Raw genomic sequence first — 17,480 nt, forward strand, 5'->3', positions numbered from 1 at the left:
GGGAACGGTTCTAAAATTAGCATTAAATTCTAGTTTAACCGATCCTTTGTGTGAGATTTATCTTGCACAATGTTATTTAAAAAGTAATTCAGTAAGTAGAATTAGTTTCAATAAAATTCCGTTTTTAGAATTAGCGTTAAATTTTTTTGGTTTTTCCCTTGACCTCGCCGAGTGCATTCGGGCAGACTCGGCGAGTACATTGCTATTTCAGCTTTAATTTTTATTTTATTTTTTGTTCTTTTTATGCGTTTTTTGTTTTGTTTACAGTTGTTTCATGACCCGAGGATCTGATACACCTCTAGTCCCTCCTTTTGAAGACCCGGAATCCGCACTAAGAAGGAGCAAAGGCAAAACCGTTGGAGAATCCACTTCTTCAAAGAACTCACCACTCAAAAACTTAAAGTCCATTTTCAGCAAGAAGAGGAGCAGATAGTGCCTCGTTGACAACTGAAGACCCAATTCAAGAAGATATCGAGTACGAGACCAAGGAAGAAGAAGAACCCACATACGGGCACGACTCCGGATTGGAAGACGATTTAGCTATCACTATGGCTAATATAGATGAAATCCCCATGGGGGAATGGAAGAAGAGAATGCGCGATGACACCGGGCCGGGACTTATGCAGCCCGCAATTCCCACGACCACTACTTTCGAACTAAAAGGCCATAGTCTTGCTCAACTCAAGGAAATTCCTTTTTACGGGAAGGATCACGAAGACGCCTACAAGCACTTGGACGAAGTAAATGATGTGGCCGACTACTTCAATGTACCGAATGTTCCACGCGAGACCCAGCTTCTTCACATGCTTCCAGTCACGTTTAAAGGGGCTGTAAAAGACTGGCTAAAGTCACTTCCTCCCGGATCGGTCACCACATGGGCCAGAATGAAAGAAGAATTCATAGATCATTTTTGCCCGCCTTCCAAAATAGCCAAGCTAAAGAAAGCCATTGCCAACTTCGAGCAACAACCCGGAGAATCTCTTTATGAAGCTTGGGAAAGGTACAAGAGCTTGCTTAGAAATTGCCCACACCATGACCTTAATAGCCAACAAGAGGTCTCCATTTTCTATGATGGAGTCAATGTAACGACAAGGCAATTGCTCGATTCCCAAGGCCCGCTCACGAAGAAGGCGTCCCCGGTAATTAAGGAGTTAATCGAAGAATTCTCTAAGCACTCTAGAGAATACCACAATCCAAGAAACGAAGTAAGTCAGGGAGTAGTGAACTCGGCAAATGATAGCATGGTGGCGGTGATAGCTAAGCTTGATAGTCTTGATAGAAGAATGACAAAAATGGATCAAACAATCCATGCTATTAGGGTGGGATGTGAAAATTGTAGAGGGCCCCATCTCACAAAGGATTGTGATTTGGATGAGAATGGAAATAAGAAAACTCAAGTCTTCTATTCAAGTGGCGATCGATACGACGAAAATCGGCGAAAACCTAAGAAGGAGTGGCTCCCATACGAAGAGTATAAGAAGGAAAAGGAGGAAAAATACAAGCAGAAGGAGAGGGGACTATATCAAAAGGAAGAACCGGTAGAAAAGAAACCCGATTTAGAAGAATTATTCACTAGATTCATAGCCGCATCCGAAAAGAGACACAATGATCACGATGCTGCAATACACGAGACCAGAAATATGCTAAGGAATCAGCAGACATCCATTCTCAACATTGAGAAACAGCTGGGACAGCTTGTGCATCAAGTGAATAACAGAAAACCGGGTCAACTTCCAAGTAACACCAAACCCAATCCAAGAATGGAGAATGTTAGTGCAATAACCTCCAACAAGGAAGAAATATTCACAGATGCACTGAGAATCTCCAAGAGGAAGGCAGAAAAGGAAGAAGAAGAGGATCCAGCAAAATCAGATCCAACTCGCCGAGTCACTCTATTGGACTCGACGAGTCCAAGCGTAAATGACAAAATTGTCAGTCCCTTAAAGCCATATAATCCTCCTCTGCCATACCCAATCAAAGCCATGCCTGTGGAAAAAGTTGAAGCATATAGATCCTTCATGAGGCATGTTAAAGCCCTACAAGTTAATGTGCCATTTGTGGAAACGACGCTCCAGACACCCAAATACTTCAACTTGCTAAATGGTCTTTTTGCTGCTAGGAAAGATTTGGCTGAAGTCGCGGAGATACTGTTGAGTGAGCTACCCGAAAAGAAGGGCGATCCGGGGAATATTATAATTTCGTGCCAGTTTGGTAATGAAGTTGTCACTCAAGCATTGACCGACTCGGGAGCAAGCATCAATCTGATGCCTTTCTCTTTCTTTAAGAGGTTGAATTTACCGGAGCCAAGACCGGTAAATATGAAGATCCATTTGGCAGACAAGACAATAATTCATCCACAAGGCGTTTGTGAAGATCTCCTTATTAAAGTCGACAAGTTTATATTTCCGGTAGACTTCATGGTTGTTGATATGGAAGAAGACCCCGAAATTCCAATTATTTTGGGGAGGTCATTTCTAAACACCGCTTGTGCTTTAATTGATGTATGTGAGTCTACATTAACATTGAGGGTGGGTGACGAGTCCGTAACATTTAAAGCTATACCAGAAGCCAAGCAAGAAGAGGAAAGACAAGAAAAGATCTCACTTATCCATTTGGATGACGAGATATTACAAAAAGAACTTGCACTTTTGCAAAAAGAAGATCCAAGCAAGTTTCTGCTACATTCTGGAGAGGATGGAGATGTTAACAAGGACTTGGAGGAGTTAGAAAAGCTACTGGAAGGAGCCGACTCAGAAAACACCCAAGAAATGATGGAATACGATACGACTCGCCAAGTCACTTTACTGGACTCGACGAGTCCAGTCGAATTTGATAACAACTTGGACGATTTAGATCTGCTTGTTGCTAGTTCTCTGCATATTCTGGATTTGGATATTTTTCATGATTCTTTAGAAGAACAAACAGCAGGAGGAGAAATGGAAACGGAAGTTCAACACGCCAAGGTAGCATGTCTTGATGCAATCCCGCTTGAAGATGGGGTGAGCACAGAAAAAGAGGAGGAGGCAAAGGAAAGGAAGGTGGAAGCTGATCAACCATTCATTACCAAACCTAGAGCACAAACTTTCACAAAATACGAAGTAATTAAGTTTAAAGAAAAGGAGGTGCAAGAGAAGGTGAAAAAGAATGGGGTGAAGAAGAAGAAGAGAAAAAGGGAAGCCCAAGCAGCTGAGGATGATGTTGTGAAAAAGAAGAGAGATGAATTAAAAAGGGCTTATAAAAAGAAAATTCACGCTTACAAGACAAAGTACAAACCACAAAAGATTAGGCGTGCATTCCCGATACTGGAAGATGACGAGACGTAGATGGGAAGGAGTCCAGCTAACGACTCCTTAAAAAGAAGCGCTTGGCGGGAGGCAACCCGTTATTTAGAGTTTGTTTTCTTTTACCTTTTTAGTTTTGTTTGGATTTTTTTTTTCGTTTTTAGAATTTTAATCTTCCAATTCGTCGGACATGTCTGCTTGAGAGCGTGCATGGGCTAAGTGTGGGGTGAAATGATTTTTTTTAAATAAATGACAAAATTTTGGAAATTTTGAATTGTTTGGAAGAGACTCGCCGAGTCTGACCATGACTCGACGAGTCCATATAGATTTCAGAAAAAATGGCATCGCGACCAGACTCGCCGAGTTTGACTCTGACTCGAAGAGTCGGTATTATTAACAGAAAAAAAATAACAATAAGAATTACTTTTACAACTGGTAACTAGGGTTTTAACCCTAATGAATCAGTTTCTTTCTCACAACACACTCGCCGTGCGCCTATCTCCAACCTTTTCTCTCAAGCATTCAAGTGTTCTTCCATTGTTTTTCAAATTTCTCAAGTTTCATCAGAAAAGGTAATAAATTTCTTCTTCTTTTCTGTTAAAAGCATGCTTCTAAGATTATCCATGATGGAAATTTCATAGAAAAACCCGATTTTGAAAAATAGTAGATTTCTAGGGTTTCGATTTTTCATGAATTATGTTGTTTTGCATGCGTATTCTTGCCTAATACCTTATAAAAAATGTGCCTAGACAAAACCCTTGAAGTAATTTTGAGATTTTATGGTCCAATTTAGACCGACCCGCCGACTGACTCGTGCAGTTCTTGCGACTCGCCGAGTCGTCCATGGACTCGACGAGTCGAGTCGGGGAACACGTGCATGACTTCTTTTAATCTATGTTTCTGGGTTTTGTATCTTTGTTTTGCAGAAATAATGTTTAACAGGGGGAAAAGTTCTAGTGGACACCAAGGGAACTTTCCTTGGTTGAATTTCCCACAAATTGAGTCCGCATCAACGATGCGGAAGTGGAAGAAGAAATTGGCCGACATAAGGAAGAAAGAGATTTACGTGCCCAATAGGATAGATTGGGATTGGTTGCAAAATGTACGCTATGAAGAGGAGTTAGCTCCTTATCTTTTAAAGGAGTTTACCCACAAAGGAGAAACGATGATTTGTGAGGGGTGGAGCCGGGTCTTTCGAATTCAAGAGTCGGTGTATTTGGAGCTATGCCTAGAGTTCTTCTCCACGGTATCTTTCACGGGGGGAGTGGATTGTTATCACCCAACAAGTTTTAGTTTTTGCCTTGGGGGTGAATTTCATCAATGTTCTGTGCTCGACCTTGCCTGTCGATTGGGAATTTATGACAAGCCCTTGGTCTCAACAACTATCTTTCGGGCCTTTTTGGAGCAATCCCACATGGTCTTTCCCGATGGAGTGACGAGCACGGGTTGGTGGAACACGATTGGCAACAAAGTTTATATCCCGAAATCGGCACAAGGGGGGAGCATTCGATCGCCTACACACCGCCTTATTCATCGTCTCATTTCATCCACTATTAACCAAAGGAAGGATGATGACAAGGTTTCTAACCTTGATGTCTTCTATTTATGGAGCATCATCATACCCGGCATTTTTTGCAATATTCCTTGGTGTTTGGCTTCATATCTATCGGAGGGTGCGGTCAAGGATCGCAAAACTTCTCGAATTAATGGTGGTATGTTTGTCACCCGGCTAGCTAACTCGTTTGGGTTGATGACCCGTGGTGCATGGAACTTTATGACGATGATTCCCACACCTCCATTCAATCCAATTCTTTTCCGGTGGGCCAGGATTATTGAAGACTATGGTGGTGGTCATTATGCTATTCTGCATGATGATCTGGTAGTTGGTCCCGAAGCATCGGGAAGGAGGGTCCGATCGAGGAGGGAGCGGGATGTGGAGGACGAGCCGCCGGTGATTCCGGTTGATAATGAAGAAGTACCAATGGATTGGTACAACGTGGAGATGAGGCGGTTACAAGATCAAATGGCGCGGGGCATCAATTTTAGTAATCAATCACATATACAACTTTTCGACCACTTCAACATTCCGCATATCGATGGTGGTAACTTTTCGTATATTCCATCATGGGAAGAGGTGATTAGTGCAAGAAGGAGTGGTATGGGAGGAAGTAGAGCAGCGTCGCATCATGACGAGGAGGAGGATTAATTTCTTTGCGTTTTTATTAAACAATTTTCAATTTTTATTGTTTGTTTTTAATTGGTCTGTTTGAATGTGTTAAGACTTTTTTACTGTTTTGCTTAATGTGTGATTGCCTTGATTATTTTTCAGAATTGAATTAGGAATTCTTGCATAGGAGGGTTTGAGTTATAGAGTCAAGAGGATTATAAGAGTGATAGAGAGTCAAGAAAAGGAAGCATTAGAGTCAAAGTATCGAGTCCGGTCCTTAGGGACATGAGTGAGTGAGTTCAAAAGTGAGGAAAAATTTTGAAGATTTATTGGAGGCTGGAACAAATGTAGAATGTCATTTTTTTCGTCCAACGGTCTACTCGTCGAGTTCAATAAACCGACTCGACGAGTCGCCATGTAATCTCACATCTTCGAAGATGTCCGCGATGCTACTCGACGAGTCTAGTATATACTCGACGAGCCGTTCAGTTTGATACAAAAAGGGCTGCTGATTTGATGCTGATAAGAGTACCACTTGACCATTTATTCTTTCCATATTGATTCTTGAAGATCTTACACTGTTTTCCCCGTATTTGGAGCGACCCACACGAGAATTGACACCCAAGACATGGATGAGCTGTACCCATGTCTAAAGTCAATTGAAGTTGGAGCTAAAATGAAAGTGATCAACCTATCGACTGCTATCCCAGGGGAGTTTGTTCCAATTCCCTCTTTATTCTCTTTTTATGTTTTTATCATGAATAATATGCAATGAGGGCATTGCATAAAATAAGTGTGGGGTAGGGGGTTATTCACATATTAGAAAATTTAGAATCTTAATTTAGGCTAATTTTAAAAATTATATTACTTAGGGATTTAAATTAGAAAATTTTGGTAAAAGCAAATTAGGATTCCATATTAGAATTGTGTTGATGATTGCATGAAAACCCAAATGTTTAGTTGAGCCTATATACGTTCTAGTGCATTTGTGGCTTCCTTATTCCAATGAAATCATGAGACAAAAACACGACCCCGCTCAGCCCGAGGGATGCAATATGTTTAGTAGCCTAAACCTGAAATGTATCCAGGAAGATTGTTATCGTTAGCCAAAAAAGGTTGAGATTGAGCGCCCCTACTTAAGCATGTAGGGATTTGAGTGAAAAAAAGTGAGTTACATGTTAAAAAAAAGAGAGAATTACAAGAAAAGTTGTAAGAATTTTGGAGCAAATAAAGTGAAGATCAAAAGATCAAAATTCCAAGAAATTCAAAAAGTTGAAGATACCAAAAATCAAACAATAAAGGTGGTGAATTCAAAGAGATCAAAGATAAAATTATCAAGGAAGTAAAGAATTCAAGAGAGCTCCATAGTGGTATCGAAAAGTTGTAATTCTAGATTATGTATGCTTGGGTTGCTCAATTAAAAATACCTTGAGGGTAAGAGGTTTTATGCGGATGGATTCAGAGGGTTGCATAAAATGAGCATAGTTCGGGGTGAGTGGGCGAATGTTTATGAGGATTGTGAGTATTTTAGGACAATTTGTTGCGAATAAGAAGTCAGAAAAACCCTAGAAGACAAAGTCATAAGCTAGAATTCAATCCCGAAGGAGAATTGAGGCAAATTTCATCATTCTACTTAATCTTTCGTTTATCATTATGGTTAAACAATTTGATTCTGTTTGTTTACTGTTATCTACTTCAATTATGAGCTAAAACCTTTAGACTTCTGTTTGGGGATACAAAGTTGACAATCTGGTTTGATTGATTGGTAGGATTAATTCTAAAGTTGGTGAATTTTTGTTATTTTAGCTTGCTAAAGAACCTTGTGCGTGAATAATAATTAATTTTCTGTTAATAGGAAGATAATTGATTAGCATGAACATCTATTGATTATTAACCTCATATGCTATGTGATCACTATGCCATATGTCTAGGATTAATGAATATGAAACTATAATTAATAAGAAAATTGAGTAAATTCATGTGCAAGCTTGTGAGATGATCATCAAACAAGAAGTTAATTAAAAGAATAAATTAGTTAACTATTGCAAGTCTAACTTAACCCGAATAATTAATCTAGTAAATTTAATTAAATTAGACAACTGGCCACTGTTTAAGTTAGTTTATTTGCTAAGGATTAGTGTAGTGAATGCGAATCTAATCACTTGAATCGGTAACCAACGAAAGAATTAATCCATTGCACCATTACCTTGAAATCAACCATAGAATCAATTAAGTTGAACTAAACAGAAGTTCCCTTCCATTTATTGAATCTAGTTAGTAGTTTGTTTTCTAGTTTTTAAGTAAGTAATATTTAGTAAGTTTCTAGTCTTGTAAAACTAGATAAAACCCCTACTTATTAATTAACTTAGATAAAATTAGTTTTTAGTTTTAATTTGCCATTCCCTGTGATCGATACCCTGCTTATTTAACTATACCACAATTGATAGGTTCGCTGCCTTTTGTGTGTTATTTGATAATTAAAAGTAGGTTTAAAACTAAGTGAGTTTGCACACATCAAGTTTTTGATGTAATGAATTCCACCGGGGTTCTGCAGATACAAGCGGTATGCCCCTTTTATGTTGCATCTGACACAAAAGAGTTCTCGACAGATACCATGATGATGGTAGCTACACTTGCTGCAACGGGGGAGGTTTCCTAGGTATGGTCTTCTAGGTGTCGAGACAGAAGGGTTGACAGGGGTGTTGACTACCTCAGCTCGTTGCCCTTTGGAAGGTCCTTGAGTCGAGGTACTTCCCTCCTCGTTCTTAAACTTTCTTTTCAGTGGGTTTGATTGGGGTTCTTGGGTGGCTGTACACACCAGTGTTGGTTGTTTCTGTCCATTGCTTTGATCGGGATTCCCGATAGGGCTCCTACTAACATTGGCGTTGTTAGCGTTCAGATGAGCCATGACAGCTGCTACGGCTTCCGAAACTGCAGCTCAGAACGTAGCTTCATCGAATTGAAGGATCAGTGTCTTACTAACGGGTTGTTTATGCTTCTTTGGAGGCATGGTTTTTCCTACACGAAAAGGAACACAAGCTGATGAGCGACGATGGTTAACCCTAGATGTATCTTTCTTTACTATGATAAGCATAAATTTTTCCCACGCCTCGAATTATGGTTATCTAAGTGTCGACCTACATCCCTATGATGCAGTCTAGGTAACCGGACAGGAGTAAGTGTATCGGAAAGCCATAAAATGGGTATCGTTCCCACTAAGTTATCTTTACATTGGAGAGGTTCACTCTCCGGCCTTGAAAAGATTTGAGAGAAGTTCGGAAGGAAGGCCACGGAAGAAAAGGCTCATGAAAACTTATGGCTAAACACTCTAAATCGAGGTTTTGAGATCCGATCTATTTGTATTTAATCGCGACGGGAAAGACGATTTGCCTAACACATAGTGTGAGTAGTGTAATCACTAACTCACTAAATTGTATTATTTTATGGATTTATTAGCATGACGATAAAGAGGAAAAGATACTTCTCGGGATCCATGCATTGGCTCCCTCTGTCCACCTCTTATCCCTGACTAGAATAGGCATTGGTTTCCTTCGGGTACTTACCTAGGGTTCTCTTTTCTTGTAGATATATTGAATTTTTGCTCCGTATTACTTTCGATTTTGACTCCGAGTGTTATCATTTCATGATGGATGACTGGAATATCGGAAGTTCAGGCGAATTTCCCACTGCTGTCCCTAAAAGGTATAGGCACATGGTGGTTTCAACAGTCTCGTCCCTGTTCATTTATTTCCTAATTGGAAACCTTCTCAATGAACCTCTTTTGGGTCTGTATCGACTCTTCTGCCAATTAATGAAGTGGATAAGGTTTTCTAAAAAGGGTTCGTGCAAGAATGGAAATGTCTAAAGAATCCTAAGAGATTATTAAAACATTTCACTGGGTGACCCATATCGAGTCCTGCTATCATTACAAAGTGTACACAAATCATTTATAACATAGATCTAATAGGCCTTCGAATATGTGATACTACTTTATATCCACATCCAAACAAGGAAAAGGAAGTACAGCGAAAACCACACATTCTTAGCCTATGAGATCCTTACTATATATGATATTGGAAGTAGACTCTTTGTAATCATAGGTCTATCAATAAGGATCTCTTTTAGTTTTTCACACGAGGTTATTTATGGTTCCTAAAATACTCCTATAGTATTTTAATTACATATTTGATTCTTAACTTCTGATCATGCCTCTGGGTTTATTGTGATTCTTTTAGTATCATAAAATACTCCTATAGTATTTTAAACTTTCTGTTTGGCTCTAGCATACCTATTTGGTAAGTTTCAGATTTGTTGCAACATCACCATCACTCCCAAGTACATGTTAGTCATATCTCGAATAAGTGTAGTTGATCAGGTTACATTTATTCCAGCTTAAGATTACATAACTGCCCAGTTGTGACGGTAATGGTCAACATCCAAATACTTTTATACTTGTTCTTCTTGTGATACTTTGTTCGGGTGTTTAGATTTTGGATGTTCTTATACTTTTGTAAAATATGGTTATATTTTAAAGTATAATTCTTGGTCAGAGTGTTTTATCCCAATGTATTTAAAGGTTGTATATCTTTTATGATTTGATATACTGAGCTCACTATAAAGAATGCTCTGATACCAATCTGTCACACCCCAAAACCGGAATGGCGGAAACATTATGGGGTGGAGGACGTCATGTCAAGTATCACAACATATGCATTATACTAATCAAAGTACAACAACCATTGCATTAATAGTAATAATTTTACATAGGTTACATTCAACAATAACATCAACGTAGTTATAGGAAATAACATATAATGTAGCTCGGTACAAGGCTGTCTTCACAAAAGCTCCCGGAGTGTACCTGTCTACGGATGACCTGAGAATACAAGTTATTTTGAAAGTGAGTATTAGCATTTTTAAATGCTGGTGAGTTCATAAGTATTTAATGACATTGATATAAATACATGTTATCTTCAAAATAATCTCACAAAAGATGGTGGTTTAGAATTTACAGAGTATTAGAATTCCTTCCAAAAAATCCTATATTTTCTAATAAAAGTATTCTTCTACCAAGACTCAATTGTTTTATGTTTAAACCAAGGAGTATCTCTATTAAAAGTAGTCTTCTACAGTCCCAAAAATCCTATATTTTCTAAACTATACCTATTATAGTTTAATTGAGACATTATCTAGATGCCTTTGCTACCCAAACGTGATGAATTGCTTGATGGAACTTTTATGACTATATATGTATACATAATATATAACTAATATTTAAACGACCTTCAGACGGATAAACGTTACTCTAAAGCCACATCCAAACAAGGAAAAGGAATTAAAGTGAGTTAGCCTTCCTAAGTCCTTTGAACATTACTTATATAACTATACATATACAGGCATGCATTTGACAATATAAAAGTATAAAAAGAAGTTTATGTTAAAACCTTTATTAATCTAAAAAGGGATTTTAATACTTTAAAAGAGATTTGAAAACAAGATTGGATAACCTTTAGCTGGATAAAATAGTTCAACATGCAAAAATATATTTGCTATACAGTTATTAATCACATGTGATTGATATAATAACCCTATAGTTCAACTTGTATCCCCCCATAAAAGCATTTAAAATTATTTAAAAGGTTAATTTAGGGGTATGGACTCACCTGAAGTGAGTAACTCGAAAGAAATGTTGATATAGGATCACCGGATGTTGAATGAAGTCGTGAGCACCGACGGATCCTAGTTTAACATGTAATAACACATACATGAATATAATTAGGGTATATAACCACTAATAGACACATGGACACACTTTAGGGACATGAAAACACTTAGAAATAAGTGTTACAAACACCTATTGAACTCCCTAAATGAGTGTAGGGCATTAGATTTGAGTGTAAGGCCACCAAACTCAACCTTTGTGAGCGTGCGGCCAGGTGTGCGGCCAGGCCTGTGTGCGGCCGTACACTCCCACTCAAACGTGCCCAAATCGATTTTCCAAGGCTCGGGGATGATCCTAAGTAGGTGTTTTGGGTCTTTGCTATATTTAAAGGAGTGTTTAGGTCCATTTTAGGGCCAAAGAGGTGTGTGCGGTCACACATGATGTGTGTGCGGCCGTACACGTTCAACGGGTGAATAACACGAAGAATACTATGAGTTTTAGGCTAGATTCAGGTGTCTTACCAATATAGTAAGCTGAATGGAGGAGTACTTCACGTTTTTTAGGCCCTTAGAGTGTTCTTGGATGAAGATTATAGAGAGAGAAAGTTCCAGCTTTGAAGGAGTTGGAGAAAGGGGTGTAAGGTGGGCGAAGTGTTCAATATATAGGGTCGAGTGTGAGGCTGGAGGGTGTGTGTGGCTGGCTGGCCGTACATGCGGGTGTGCGGCCGCACACACCTTCTTTGGTTTGTTTGTCCCGATTTTTTGATGCTACACACTTTCAAGCCCTTCCTACGACTCATATCTAGGTTATACTAAGCCTAGAACACTCGTATAGACCCCCAATTTCCTTATAAGATAGCAAAATGAAGGCTAACTCTGATAATAATGAAAAACGTACAAGTTAGAAATTTTGGATTGTCACATGAAATCCGGAATCTCGAGAAGGTCTGACTCCCTGACAGACCGCCGAAACCGAATCATTGTCGAGTTCACTGCACTTATCTCTCAAGTGGCTACTCAACTTCTGATAGCTTGAGGTTCCCACTAGAAAACAGAGTTACAGACGTAATATCCCTGTAGAAAACTTATACTTGATAGAAGCTCGACTAGTCCTTCGAGTAGGAGACTTATCCCTACAACGGTTAGACTAAGGCGAGAGTTGAGCAACATGGTCAAATCAACCACTATAAGACTATTTAACTATATTGAGAACAACTTAGCGTATACCCCGAATACGTGCAACTCCATGCACGACTCCCAAGTCAATGAGCCCACTTCGACTCTTATTGCTACCACTTCCTACTTTTCGATAGCAGGCGAGATCTCTCTGATCTCACCTTATCTGTCAACTACTCGAAACATCAAACACATAAACGATTTCTAGGCCAAAAACACACACACACAACAATCCCACGTGACCTCTGAAGGATACATCGTCTAACAATAACTGCCCTATCTATACTGCCACTCGTGGCTCCTTCAATCAATTTGATCCATCCGATCATGATAGGCTGACAACTTGGCGCCACTGAATCCGACGAAAAAAGGTGAATGCTACCAGAATAACTGTAGTCTTCCATCATACACGGTCTCCTTCGACCTACCATTTCCTAACTTTAGTTGTGTTGTGACCTACTCACAACCTTGCGAACTGGCCCAACCTGGCCTAAGTCATCTGAACGAATCCATGAATGCCACGGCTACCCTGTAGTCTTTCTGCACTTCCCACATTATCTGGCCGAATGTGAATGTTACAACTCCCCCGCAGTCTTACAACACTTCCCACACTATCTGACTACTAGTGAATGCTACGACTCCCCCATAGTCTTACAACACTTTCACCCTATTGACCATTAGTGACTGCTACGGCTCCGCTATAGTCTTACAACACTTTCATCCTAACAAACCATTAGTGAATGCTACGACTCCCCCGTAGTCTTACAACACTTTCATCATAACTCAACCACAGCCCAATGCCTTACTCTTAATCTATCAGCCTGAAACACATATAGAGTCGAGCACGCACCTGAACGAACACCCGAACTGAACTCAATTCACGACTGGAGCTCCAACATGCTTCCATAAGTCCTGCTATCAATCCCCAATAAGACGCAATTCACATGCTGGGGAGTTTTACTAAACTCCAAACTCACACATCCCTCAATCCAAATAGCGACTTGGACCGCTATTTTCCTCGATAGGGATGAGAAACTCATCCCGGTCTTATACCTGCCCTGTCCTGTATACCTGCGTGATTCTCCCCCACTTAGATTTGACTAAGTCTTCGCAATACATGAGATTTGAAGGATTCTAAATCCTTTTTACTCTTTAATAACCAAACTGTTAACAACCTTCTGCGTACCCATGCTAGTGTTTTATTACTGGCCCAAACCCCAAAAGAACACACAACTCCTAAAGATCATAAAAACACTTCCTGAATCCTAGTCAAACTAGTAATCTCAAATGTCTTGAAATGATGCCATCATTATATCTTAGAATCCAAATAACCGGTGCCCAGACCAAAGCCTCCGCAGTAGACCACTTTCCTTGGCACTTTTGAAAACTGACTCAAGCATAATGGCCGAATAACCAATCCTGACCATAGACCTTCCGCATCACGTCTCTAAGCCGATCTCGACCATAGACCCAGATAACATTGAACACTCCAAATCAGCAAAGAGGGAAATGACCTTTCACTAACCACCCCGTAACTCACGGTATGCAGATGAAATATGACAATGTTTGAAGATATAACCCAAACACAAGCAGGGAAACAAACCCAGAGATACACTTACTAAAACCCTTGAAACGAAAAACTCCCTCGTGCAGTTTCTTGCAAGTACTGCACTGAATCCGGCCCTGTTGGCCTCTCAAAAGCTGACCCGAACTCTTGTGTCTCTTTTCGGGACCCTCCAATATATGCACTTGATTTGTTCCTCTCTTCCCAATGTGCTCCAAATCAATCCCTCGCTCTTGGATCTTGAAAACATATTATTCAGGGTCTCGCACCCTGATACACTCACCGACTCAATCATCAAAGGTTGAACTTCAATAGTCTTGGATTAGTGTCTAAGCCTGTAACTATATTTGGTATGTAGTTGACCCGGTTGTGCATGGTCCTTTTGGGTTACCTTCACCAAAGCAATTTTATAGGATGATTTATGGAGAAAGAGGATTAATTATGATTTATTAATATATTATATGAATGATATATTAAAGGAGAAATCATATTGTTTAATTAATATTAGTCAATAATTAATTGATAGTTAGTTTTGTGACTAAAAGACATTAATTAAACTTAGGGGACTGGAATTGTAATTATAAGATAATTACAATTGGGCTATGGATCACCTTGGAAAATAGGTTGGACGAATTCTATGGGAAGCCAATAAGGAATTCGTCCAATGGGTGTTCTAAAGGGAGTCCATGGGCTGCTTAGGGCCTAAGCAATCAAATTAGGGTTTCCTAGTTGAAAACCCTAATAGCCTCACTATATAAAGACCCCTATGGCCCCAAAAATGTGGTGAACTCACTTGGAAGAACCCTAGAACGTTTTTGGTGATCATCCTCTTTCTCATAAGCCATTCCTTCTCTTGATGTTTGTAAGCCATTAGAGGAGTGACATTTGTGACTCTAAGCTCCAAAGAAAAAAGATTGAAGAGATTCAAGCCATTCTACAAGAGGTAATCATCTAGATATGCTCTTATGTCATAATTTCGAAATGCATATGCTAGATTAGGGTTCTTGAGCCTTGGATGAATTGCATGTACAATAGAGAAACCTAGATCCAAGCATTAGGGTTTGCATGAGCACATAGGATGTTCTTTTGTATAAAACCCATCAATGGTATCAGATCCTTGATTGGTTTCTATTGTATTGATGCTTAGTGTTTCATTCTTGATTCCTTATGATTATCCTTGTGAAAATAAAAGATTTTTGTCATCTAATTAAATAATTGTTACCTTATTTGATAAATGTTAAATTATTTGAATTATTTGGTCAATTATCTTGCATGAAATTGGATTAGGTCAAAACTAGATAATCGCCAATTAATTGTTTAATTGCCTTATTTGTTTTTTGATCTAGATAGTTTTGAAAAGTTTCAAAACTTGCCCTCAAGTTTTGGAATTTAAATTTTTGATTAAAAAGTTTAATTTTGAAATATTTAAATTCTATACGCTAATGTTTTGAAATGTTTCAAAACTTACCCTCAAGTTTTGGAATTTAAATTCTAATTAAAAGTTTAATTTTAAAATGTTAAATTCTAAAACCCTAATTTTTGAAAAAGTTGAAATTGCACCCTTATGGTTTTATTAAATTAATTAAGTGTATAATTAAAAGAGAGTTAATAAATCCATAATGATATGGTTTACATTTAATTAAATTAAAAGTGTAATTTGTTAAATTAGACCACATAGTATTTTAAAAGTGTAAAATACACCCTTATACTATATATAACATTAAAAGTCTAATATTATATATGTATAACTTAGAATGCTAGTCTTACCATTAGTAAGCCTCATTCACGAAGCTGGTCTATAAGGGGTGTATAAGGTTATGGCCTATAAAATGGTCGTTTAATGGGTATCCACTCTCACCCACCGCTTCCTTGATTGGTGGAGGGTCGTTAGCCAAACGGGTAGGATAGGGCAAACCCTCTTCTCATTAAAAGTATAATGAATGTTAAAGTAACTAAATGTTTTACAAAAATTCCCAATCTTAGTTACTTTAGGCAAAAGTGAATTGATGCAATTCCATGAAATTACACTTTGTACCCTTGCTAAGACTAGTGGAGCGTGTGTGGTTAACCGGCACACTAAATGGGTTCTAAGCAAAGGTAGAAAAGGGTGACTCGATGTTTGTCATAGTCCGGTGAAGCGTGTATGGTTAACTGGCACATCAAATTGATGACTGTAACATTGGGGGCACAATGTAAGTTTGCATGGTTATTCACACCCTGTTTTGTGATCCTCGGCATCCCAGTTACAAATCGAGGGGCATATTTAGATTTAAACATGCCATTGAAAAGTTCAATGAATCTCAAAGGATCTAGGAGTTTTTCAATACATTTAAAGCTTATTTTTTTCGTTTTTCATGGTGGAAAATTAGTGAATCGTCATTCACTTACCTTCAAATGTTTTGCAATTTGGGTTACGACATCACTCTCCCAAGTTGTAGAGTATTGTGTTGGGTCCTAGCCTTAATATCTCATTTGGGTGTTTTATTAAGGACTCAATCAATCAATCATCTAACTTGATTTTTTCTCCTGTTTTGTAGATGTCAAAGTATGACAACTAGGGTCTTCCCAAATCCCTTGGAACAAGCTTTCCACATGAAGATGATATTGCACGATTCGATCGAGAAACAAGAGATCATGCTTCACTTCCTCCACCTCCTCCTATTGTTTTCCGTAGACCATAAGTTCAAAGGCTTGAAAAGTTCAAGCTCACTCAAGCCATTTTGGCAAGTAAACATGAAGAAGGAAATTTAGTGTGTGCACACGTCTTAGATATGAAGTCACACATTGATAGGTTAAGAATGTTAGGAGTTGTTGTCTGTGAGAAGTTGGTTGTTGACTGGGTTCTTCAGTCGCTTCCTGACTCATATAGTGAGTTCGTAAGAGAGTGCTATATGATAGACTACAACGCGACCCTTATCGATCTCATCTATTTGCTTGTTGCTACTGAATCAACAATGATTTGGCGCACTGGAGAAGCAAAGTTGATTGGTGGATCTGCCTTCCAAACCTCTATGGACATAGGCAATGGCAACGAAAGGCATGCCATGGTATAAAAGTTTGATCATAAGAGAAAGGCAAAGTCTGAAGTAGTTTTGTGTGCTGTTCCAAAAGAGTCAATTTGCGTTTATTGCCAAGAGAAAGGTCATTGGAGACGAAGCTGCCCTGTCTACTTGAGAGATCTAAGAGATGGGAGAGTCAAGATGTATGACTCTACTTCAGGTAAAATCCATTAACTAACTCTAGAAGTTCATATTTTTTATTCTTGATACATTATGTGATAAGATTGCATTTGTTGATGTTTTGTAGAATCGAAGAAAAGAAAGGAAGCTTAAAGGACGAAGTGAGCCGAGTCTGATCGCGAAGAAATGGATTTCGATCGCATGGATTCAAAGATAGGATTTTTGAGCTGCTCCTTTAGAGTTAGGATAGATTGCTAAGAAATGTAATAGCATAGTTTTTCAATTGAGTTGCGTTGTAAGGACAACTTTTTCCACAACAAAATACATTTTGATTTTGTTTTATTTATTTATCCTTGCAATGACATGTATGAAAAATTGATGTTTTTGTATTTCTATTATCAGCAATGTTGAAATGGATGTGATTATTAGTTATGTTATTTATGGTAGTGTCA

The 17,480-nt window shown here is 38.7% G+C and overlaps 1 non-coding gene across 1 annotated transcript; it reads right to left on the reverse strand.

Annotated features, from left to right (window-relative positions):
- Window positions 1-932: 932 nt before the first annotated feature.
- On the reverse strand, window positions 933-1,039 carry LOC111913307 (small nucleolar RNA R71). The gene has a single exon (XR_002857503.1). It is a non-coding gene; the product is annotated as a small nucleolar RNA R71 (small nucleolar RNA).
- Between the last annotated feature and the right edge of the window lie 16,441 nt (window positions 1,040-17,480).

The sequence above is a fragment of the Lactuca sativa genome, chromosome 5 (genome assembly GCF_002870075.4).
Source record: "Lactuca sativa cultivar Salinas chromosome 5, Lsat_Salinas_v11, whole genome shotgun sequence".
Lineage (NCBI taxonomy): Eukaryota > Viridiplantae > Streptophyta > Magnoliopsida > Asterales > Asteraceae > Lactuca > Lactuca sativa.